This window comes from Phascolarctos cinereus, unplaced genomic scaffold (genome assembly GCF_003287225.1).
Source record: "Phascolarctos cinereus isolate Bilbo 61053 unplaced genomic scaffold, phaCin_HiC Scaffold_5;HRSCAF=322, whole genome shotgun sequence".
Taxonomy (NCBI): Eukaryota; Metazoa; Chordata; class Mammalia; order Diprotodontia; family Phascolarctidae; genus Phascolarctos; species Phascolarctos cinereus.
In genome coordinates, this window is record NW_027555958.1 from 58,929,826 (window position 1) to 58,939,043 (window position 9,218).

Sequence of the window (9,218 nt, forward strand, 5' to 3'; positions counted from 1 at the left end):
CTCTTTTTTTCAACATTTCCCTACTTACTCCTAGCTCTACCTCCCCCGGGGAATGGAACCGTCAATAAACACCACCAGCCTGCTTTCATCATGTCCAACATTCTTTCCACTTCACCATGGCTGCAGCAGTTAGAAGGCCTAGCTTTATCCCTGGGTTGTGTCTCTCTGACCCGGCCAGTTGGCTTAGAATCATTCACACATTCTCCCTGTTTCAAAGTCCAGTAGCTTCACTGCTGTTTGGCCAATGTCTGGGACTAGGACCTCCAGCAGTTCTGCAGAAGCCATTGTCCTTGGGTGGGAGCCTTTTGGCATCACAGCCTGGCTCTCCAGTAGACAGGTCCTTACTATGTGAACGCCAACATAACCCCCATCAGCCTCACCATTAAGTTCCTGATTCTAGTCTGAGGGAAGGATCCAGCACTAAGTTGAAAGAACAGAAATCCCTGACAAACTGCTTTGTGTAAAAGAGCAGTGTCCAGCTTGTACTTTCAGTAAAACTAAGGATTAAAACACAGTTACATTGAAATATAAAGGGAAAGGCCTTTCATATGCAAAAGAAACATTCCACATCTTAGAGCCCAAGGCCTGAATAGCCGAGGAAGAGGCCAGAAAGACAATGAACTTGCCCCAAGAGGCAGATAGCTTGAATACAATCAGTTCTGCTGTAACTCTGGTATATGCAGTTTCCCCAAAGCACTGTGACATGCAAAAATCACAATGAAAACCACAGGGCTTTACAGGGAAAATGGAGTTAGGGTCACAACACTCAAAAACTTCAGTGACCATTAAAAAAAAAAGATAGGAATCTCATAAAAATATGCACAGTTTTATACACATTAAATAATTAAGAAAACCCATCTAAGAACGTCCTGATTCCCATGGGGCTGGGCAAAATCATACAATTTGCAACTCATCAAAGATGAGGGGGATGGGGTTATCAAGAGAAGTTTAGTATTGTCCCCATTGCAAGTCACATCTCTAGCTAGAAGAATTTAGCTGATGTATCTAACTTTAGTCCTACTGTTACATGATCAGTTTTTGGTTGTCTGTTTACAAAATTCTAGCTTGATATATTGGCCAAATCCCCTAGCATTTGCTGATCAGTTTATTATTTTACCTGATAAAAAAATCTTCCCCTTATGCTATCAGTTTTTTGATGTACACATTTTTACTTTCCCCTTTTGCCCTCTGTAAAATTTCAATTGTAGCCATCCTGCTTTGCCCTTTTTAAAATTTTTGAAAATGCTACTCGTGGCCCATTGGTTTTTGTATACCATGGGCCTGTCAGCCAAGCATATAATTAACCTGTTATTAAAATCTCTTCATGTTGATAAGTATGATTGGCAGCAGTCCCTGTCAATAAATCTGTGAATAGTTTTATATCAGAGGCCATGGTTGGGAAGAGTGGGATAGGGTAGGGAGGTGAGGACCTGCTTTCCTCTCTCCACAGCTTCTATTGCACCAGAAGATACGTGCTTTACCTTGGGAAAGACCCAAAGTTCGCTTGCAGAAGTAGGTACTGAAGAGTTGCAGCTTGTAAAGTGGTAGTTTTCTACATCCTCAGTGTTTCTTAGCGAAGTGATTGCACATAAGCAAATTCTAAATTTTGATCATGCTCAAATTGTTCCCTAATATATCAATCGTGTTGGAACAACTTTGTGTTTTTAAAACAAGTATTATGGCAGAACAGACTGTATCTTTGGCCCTAGCCATTCAAGTTTGAGACCTATAAGTTGGCTGATGGCCAGAAGTAAAAGTGTGGTCCAAAACTGAGGGAAGTCACCTCTGAACCATGAAGAATGGCAGAATAGGAGAGTATAGACCTTTCATATCTCCTGCCTAAAAGCATAAAACCTCAGATCTCAGGCTCTGAGGGAGTCATAGAGGAATGTCCTTTGTAAATCCTAGGCTGAGAAGAACACTATAACATTTCAGTTAAAAAGAATACTCAAAGATCTAGAGGCTAGAGGTAATAAAAATTGCAGCTGTCCATTAAAGCATGAGCTTAGTGCCCTGTGAAGCGTTGGGGATCTGTAAGGATGTAGAGGGCCACAGGCTGTTCATGAGGTCTCACTGATGGGCGGACGTCCTTCTATGAGCAAAGGTTGCCTGGTTCAGTGCTCCATTCCATGCATCTCTAACTTCCCTAGTTACTCATTAGTCATTAACAGTGTATTTGTGATTGGTGGTAGGTAAGTGCACGGACTGTGCATGCACTGTCCTTGAGCACAGCATGGGTTCTACGTCATTGTAACTTGAGAAAGAACTCCTGTTATTTTACTATATAAGTAAGTGCTTTGCTAAAAATAAACGGAGTTGCTGCCATCTTTTCTCCTGCCTCATCAATGCGTGATTGGAGTGAAAGATCAAGCTGGTCTTGATTCTTCAGGTGATTGGGAAATACTAGGTCCTAGGTAGGCTCTGTAGCCAAGTGAACTAGTTGTGCACAACAAACTGGTGCCCAACGTGGGGCTGCACTGCTGCCGTGAAGCCGCACTGAAGCCGCACTGAAGATACAGAGACTAAGACAGCTGCATGAAACAGTCGGAAAACGTCTGAACAAGAAGACGCGACACCCACATCAAGACACCGAGGTCTGTTGAAGCCAAGCAGCCTCCTTGTGAGAGGTCTCCGAATTGCATCCCGTTGCAAGATATGGAGTGGTAAGAGAATTTCTTACCATGGGGCAAAGTTTAGGTAAATTCTCAGATAAGGAACAGAATGTTAGAGTAATATATCAAATGATCAAGGAACAGGGGTGCTCGGTAACTCCCAAGAAAATAAGAGAGTTTCTAGACATTATTGATATAACATCTCCATGGCTTCCAAGGGAAGGGAGTTTAGATTTAGAACCATAGAAGACAGTGGGGGAACAATTGACAGAATTTTATGATACCAAAGGCCCGAAGTCAGTTCCGCTGGGCACGTTCACTATATATAATCTTATAAAAATGGGCTCGCAAGCTGACATACAGGGTGAGAAGAGAAAATTCCCTGCCTGTACTCAAGCTTCTTCATTGTGCTCACCTAACAATAGTAGAGCAGGCTCTCCTGAGAGAGAGAACAGACCTAAGATTTATAAGCTATATCCTGACTTAGCTGAAGCTTCAAAACCCCCTCCACACTCTCCATACCCTGAGCTGTTAGATAGACTCAAGCAGCATTACGAGAGGTCCCTATACAACTACAGATTGTTTTGCCTTTTATAAAAACCAAAACCTTAAGAAAGATTTTGCCTGGTTTTAGCATATCATGAAAAGAGGAGATAAAATAAAATAAAAATAGTATTATTTCATTTGTGTACTGAATTTCTGACAAGTTTCTCGCTTTTGGATTCTCCCTGTCATTTTGTTCTATGTTTGTCTGTGTCTGTGTGAATGATGGTCTGTGATTAATGTCTATAATTTATTTGATCTTTCACTGCCAGGCAGCCAAGGGCTGCAACTGGATTCTGAAATGCTGATAGTGACTTTCTCCCCTTCCCCTCCCTAATACCAGCCGCATTCCGGAGCAGGTAGATGGGGGAGAGAATGGGAGAAAAGGTACTTCATTATTTAGGTTATATAATTTGACAAAAGGCAAGAAAGTTTAAGCATACAGGAATAAAGAAAAGTATGGATAGAAAGCATAATATAATCTGTTTGCATGAATAGCAGGAATAGATGATATGAGAGTAAAAGATTTGGAAACTTTTGGAGAAAAAAACCTCTTTCTTTTTTGCATTCTAAGGCTCTGGCCAAAGCTTTGGGTGTAAGATTATGTTGAAAAATATTCTCTTCCTTTCTCTCAAATTCCAACCCTGGCCAGGTTGGGGTGGGGGAGAAAGAGGGAGAAGATAAGGAGGACAGTTTCCTCTTCAGATCAAAAAGAAAAGTTTTTAAGTATTGGAACACAATCTAAAGATAATTTAGTTCATTCACATTAGCAATATGCATGTTTCAAGTTTTAAAAAATCTAGTCTCATTACAAATTGGTACACTTTTATGTGTTATGTCAAGCAATTTTTAATAATTTAGATGTTATTAAAATGTGAACTAAAAGAAACTGAAAGGTAGTGAGATAACTGTGTAAATCAGCTAAATTATTTTAAGTCCGTTAATCTTGTTCTATGATTTTTTATAACTGTCATTTAGAAAATCAGGTATTTCTGTCTTTACCTATGATTAAAGAACAGCTTAGAGCTAAAAACAATTTAACTATCACTCAGGAAAATTACCAAAATGTTTACTAAGTTATTTGAAGGTACTGTTTTAAAGTTAAGACCTAGAATTTTTAATTACTTCTGAGAGAAAAGGAGGGGCACAAGGCAATTCCCTTAACTTTGTAAGCTTGCCAAAAGCTCCTACCAGCTGTGTGCCAAAGTCATCTGCTCTGAGAAAAGAATTTGTTTATGTTATTGAGTTCCTAAACAATTCATTTAGCTTACTGAGAAATTGCAACTTTATATAAATAATTTCTAATAATTGGCTTTCTCACCAAGACAAGTTTAAATGTGGGAAAGAAAGGATGTTAAGTAAAATTTCTTATATATGTGAGACCTAGTAAATCTTTATTGCTTATTGCATTTCTATGAAAATAATTAACTCTATCTGGCTTTAAGCCATAATCAGTGAAACTGCTTGAGGTAAAAGACTCTTAGAACTATAAATAATTTTGTTTTGAGTTTGAATTTGGGTATAGTTGTCTCATTAAATCAGTATTTCCCATTTTCCCTATTGTGATCCTTTAAGGAGGAATGTTTCTTACCATGTGCCGAAATTTTGTTCATAACACTATTAAACTTGTTAGTCAGAAATATTCCCAGACAAAAATAATTTATTATATGGATGATAAACTTTGCAGTTGTCCTACTACTACCAAACTCTCCTTATTAATGCTCAAGTTTTAACAAGCCTTTCAGTCTCATAGATTTGTAATTACCCCTGACAAGGTACAAACGGTATCACCCTTTGCTTACTTTAGGCATATTGTTCTACAATCTACAAGCATACCACCAAAATGTTACAAATTAATCAAGATTCCTTGATAATTTTAATAAGCTTCATACAATTTTCACAGATATTAATTACTTTTAGCTTGTCTAATAAATCACCACTAATCAATTATTTTAAGATGAATTTAAACTACTAGGATAACAGATAGCTAAAACTCAATTCATTTCCCCTTAATTTGTGGGCAGATATTTTACATTTACTGAGAGCTGTTATTTTCTCCTGCCCACTGTTTGTGCTTTTTCTATCCATAAAACTGACAAAATACAAAACGAAATCTAATGAACTTGTTTGGGTTCCTTATTCACCTGTTTCTATTATTGCAAAGTAGTCAGGAAAATTAACGATGCTTTATGACTTCCCAGCCTTTGATAGTTAGTGATTTAAAAGATTGCTTTTTTACTATTCCATTACAAAAAGCTAAAAATGATACATTACATGGATGACATTTTATGTGCTCATCCTAATCCTGAAGTGTTAGAAGAAATTTTGCAAAAAACACAAGAATTGTTGCAAACTCATGGGCTTCAAATAGCCCCAGAAAAGATTCAAAAACATCCACCATTTCAATATTTAGGCCATCAAATACTTCAAGAGAAAAGTTTTACATCCACCAACAATAGACCTACAAAAATTGAAAACACTTAGTGATTTTCAGAAAATTATAGGAGATATACAGTGGCTTCAGTCACAGGTTGGCATTCCAAATTATAAATTGATACCCTTGTATGATTGCCTTAAAGGTGATCCTCAATTAGATTCACCCCGGATACTGACCCCTGAGGCAAAGCAAACATTGTTGTATATTCAGGAACAAGTAGTTGGAGCACACACAAACAGGATTGATATGCATGAAAGCATGGAAGCTTCTATATTTAACACCCAAATTCTCCAACAGCAGTAATACATCAGAAACAAAGGCTTTTAGAATGGGTATATTTACCATCTCAGTCAAAAAACACTTTAAGTAATTATATGGTCCTGATAGGGGACTTAATACATAAAATTGATAACAGATGTTTAAATTATGTGGCACACATCCGAAGTCATATACCTTCCATTTTCTCAACAAATAATTGAAATGTCAATACAAACAATGCCCAACTGGCAAGTGAATATCAATTTGAAGCTTGTGTATGGAAAACTCTTTAAATATCATGTAATCTTTAAGAATTGGCCTTGGATACAACCCACACATACATCAGGTGAACCCATATATGGAATTAATGTCTTTACTGATGCCACAAAGATGAATAAGGCTCTATCTGGTGCCCTAAAAGAAAGGAATTACAGTGATTAATACCTTTTACCTCCACACAACAGAATAAATTATATGCTGTCTATTGTGCCTTTCACAAACATAAGGAGCCAATGAATATCATCACAGATAGTAAATATGTAAAAGGAATCCTAAAACACCTAGAAACTGCAATAATAAAAAATACTGGTAATAACATCTGTCAGTTGCTTCATGATATACAGCATTATATACAGAATAGGACAGAAAAAGTTTATGTTTTGCATGTTCGGTCCCATACTCTTGCTCCAGGACCAATTTTTGAAGGTAATGATTTTGTTGATAAATCTTTAACAATGAATGTGGAAATAGCAAGGAATAGTCATAATCAATTACATTTATCTGCTAGGTCTTTAAGAACTTTATATGGCATAACAAAATCACAAGCGTGTAAAATTGTTAAGCGTTGTGCTAATTGTGTGCCTTTTCAGCCCCCTTTTCATGTTGATGTACACAACCCCAAGGGACTTACACCTAATGCCTTATGGAAAATGGATGTTACTCGTTATTCTCCCTTTGGAAGACAAAAGTATGTTCATGTTTCTATTGATACTTATTCAGGCTTTATTTTTGCTACTGCTCAAGCGGGTGAGGCTGTCCGCTATGTTATTAATCATTTGCTTCATTGTTTTTCTTTCACTGGCCCACCTCAATACTTAAAGACTGATAATGGTCCTGCATATATTTCACAAGGTTTTAAAAAGTTTTGTACTGAGTTCTCTATTAGTCATACTACTGACCTTCCCTATAATCCTTGTGGTCAGGCCATAGTTGAATGCGCCAATAGTACATTGAAGATGGCGCTCCAAAAACAAAAAGGGGGAGCTAAGGAATCCCTGTGGCATCAATTAAGCACCGCACTCTATACTATAAATTATTTAAAATTCGACAGTTGTAACCTCTCTCCTGCAATGAAATATCTGGCAGGAAATGACAACAGTACTAGTGACAGCACTAAATCAAACAGATTCCTTTTTCCTAAACACAATATGAAAGTCATGTGGAGAGACGTTGATGGTGTCTGGCAGGGCCCAGGGCAAGTGCTAACCTGGGGGCAAGGGTTTGTTCTTATTTCCACAGGTGATGGAGAACTTTGGGTCAGAATGAAGGATGTCCAAATTATCCTTTCAGAAGGGACAAGGCAAGCAGAAAAGAAAACACAGACCGGCCAGGAATCGAAGGAGTCGAAAGAATAAGAAGAAGGCACTACACAAACTTGTAACCAAGCTGTGACTCTTGTCGTTATTGTCAACAGTGGTACAGAACACAGCAGCAGAGACAGGAAATACAACAAGATGGACTTTTGTGACAAAACTGCCATGGCCAAGACTGGCTACATGGGGAGAGACAATACCTGAGGTTATTTTACAAGAGAATGCATCTGCAGGATTGGGGAAGGAATTTAATTTTACACCTCAAAAGAATGGGTCAATTACAGTAAAGTTTAATTTTCAAAGATTGGTATGAGTCATGTTCTGATCATATTTTTGGAATAATAGACCAAAGAAATCAATTAGCAATTGTTAGGAAGAAGAGATGTATTTCATGTGTAGTATTAGGAATTATATTGTTTATAGCTATTATAACTGCTTCTGTATCTTTATCTCAATCTATATCTATCACAAGAAATGAAATGGTTCAAGCTGATTTTATGAATCAATTAGCTCGCAATGTATCAAAGGGTTTTCAAGCACAAAAAAGGATAGATGAGGGATTTTACCACATACTTGAGGGAATGAAGGAACCCATTATTGAAATAGGTGATGAATTGGATATTTTAGAATATAGAACACATTTGAAATGTGATTATAGGTATGAATTCATTTGCCTTACCAATGTTAAATACAATGACTCCCAATGGGAGTGGCAGAGAATACGTAGACATCTGAATGGGCTGTTTGGGAATTCTACTGTTGCATTGGATATTGATGGTTTATATAAAATTGCTGATGATATTGCAAGGGCGGCTGATGAAGATTTGATGCCAGATAAGACTGCCCAATATATACTTGATTGGCTAGATGAACTCCATAACCCTTTTGATAACCTTGGACGTTGGCTTATTTCTTTATTATCTTCTCTATTGCCATTATGTTTGCTATTGCTGGCCATGCTGTGTTTTGGACCGTGTTTGTTCAGGTGCATTGCTAATCTGATAAAAGACCTTGGGACTGAGCTTCATATGCTCCGTCTCCGGCAAAAACAAAAAGGGGGAGTTGTTGGGGATCTGTAAGGATGTAGAGGGCCACAGCCTGTTCATGAGGTCTCACCGATGGGCGGAGGCCCCTCTCGGGTGATTGATTTATGAGCAAAGGTCACCTGGTTCAGTGCTCCATTCTACACATCTCTAACTTCCCTAGTTACTCATTAGTCATTAACAGTGTATTTGTGATTGGTGGTAGGTAAGTGCACGGACTGGGTTCTACGTCATTGTAACTTGAGAAAGGGTTCCTGTTATTTTACTATATAAGTAAGTGCTTTGCTAAAAATAAACGGAGTTGCTGCCATCTTTTCTCCTGCCTCATCAATGCGTGATTGGAGTGAAAGATCAAGCTGGTCTTGATTCTTCAGGTGATTGGGAAATACTAGGTCCTAGGTAGGCTCTGTAGCCAAGTGAACTAGTTGTGCACAACAGTGAAGAACCCAGTAGTTTAGTGATTTGCTCAGCCCAGGGTGGCAGCAGTCCAGTGGCCAAGCTACCAAGCTTGGTCAAGCCCAGGAACAGGTTAGATTCTGTGTCCTACAAGGAGCCAGCCCAGCTGAGCAATGGAGCTACTCACTCCCCACCAACATTGAAACTCTATAATGGAGTGAACTTTACGAGGACTCTCTGGCTAAAGAAAGACATCTGGTCCCTTAGTTCTAGGGTGGGGAACTGTCTTGGCCACTTGTGTTCCCTACCTATGGGCTTCACCATGACTCTACTGGAT

The 9,218-nt window shown here is 38.3% G+C and overlaps 1 long non-coding RNA gene across 1 annotated transcript; it reads left to right on the forward strand.

Moving 5' to 3' along the window:
- Window positions 1–2,333: 2,333 nt before the first annotated feature.
- LOC144457896 (uncharacterized) lies at window positions 2,334–7,744 on the forward strand. The gene is made up of 2 exons (XR_013487491.1): window positions 2,334–2,663; window positions 7,420–7,744. It is a non-coding gene; the product is annotated as an uncharacterized LOC144457896 (long non-coding RNA).
- Window positions 7,745–9,218: the final 1,474 nt, after the last annotated feature.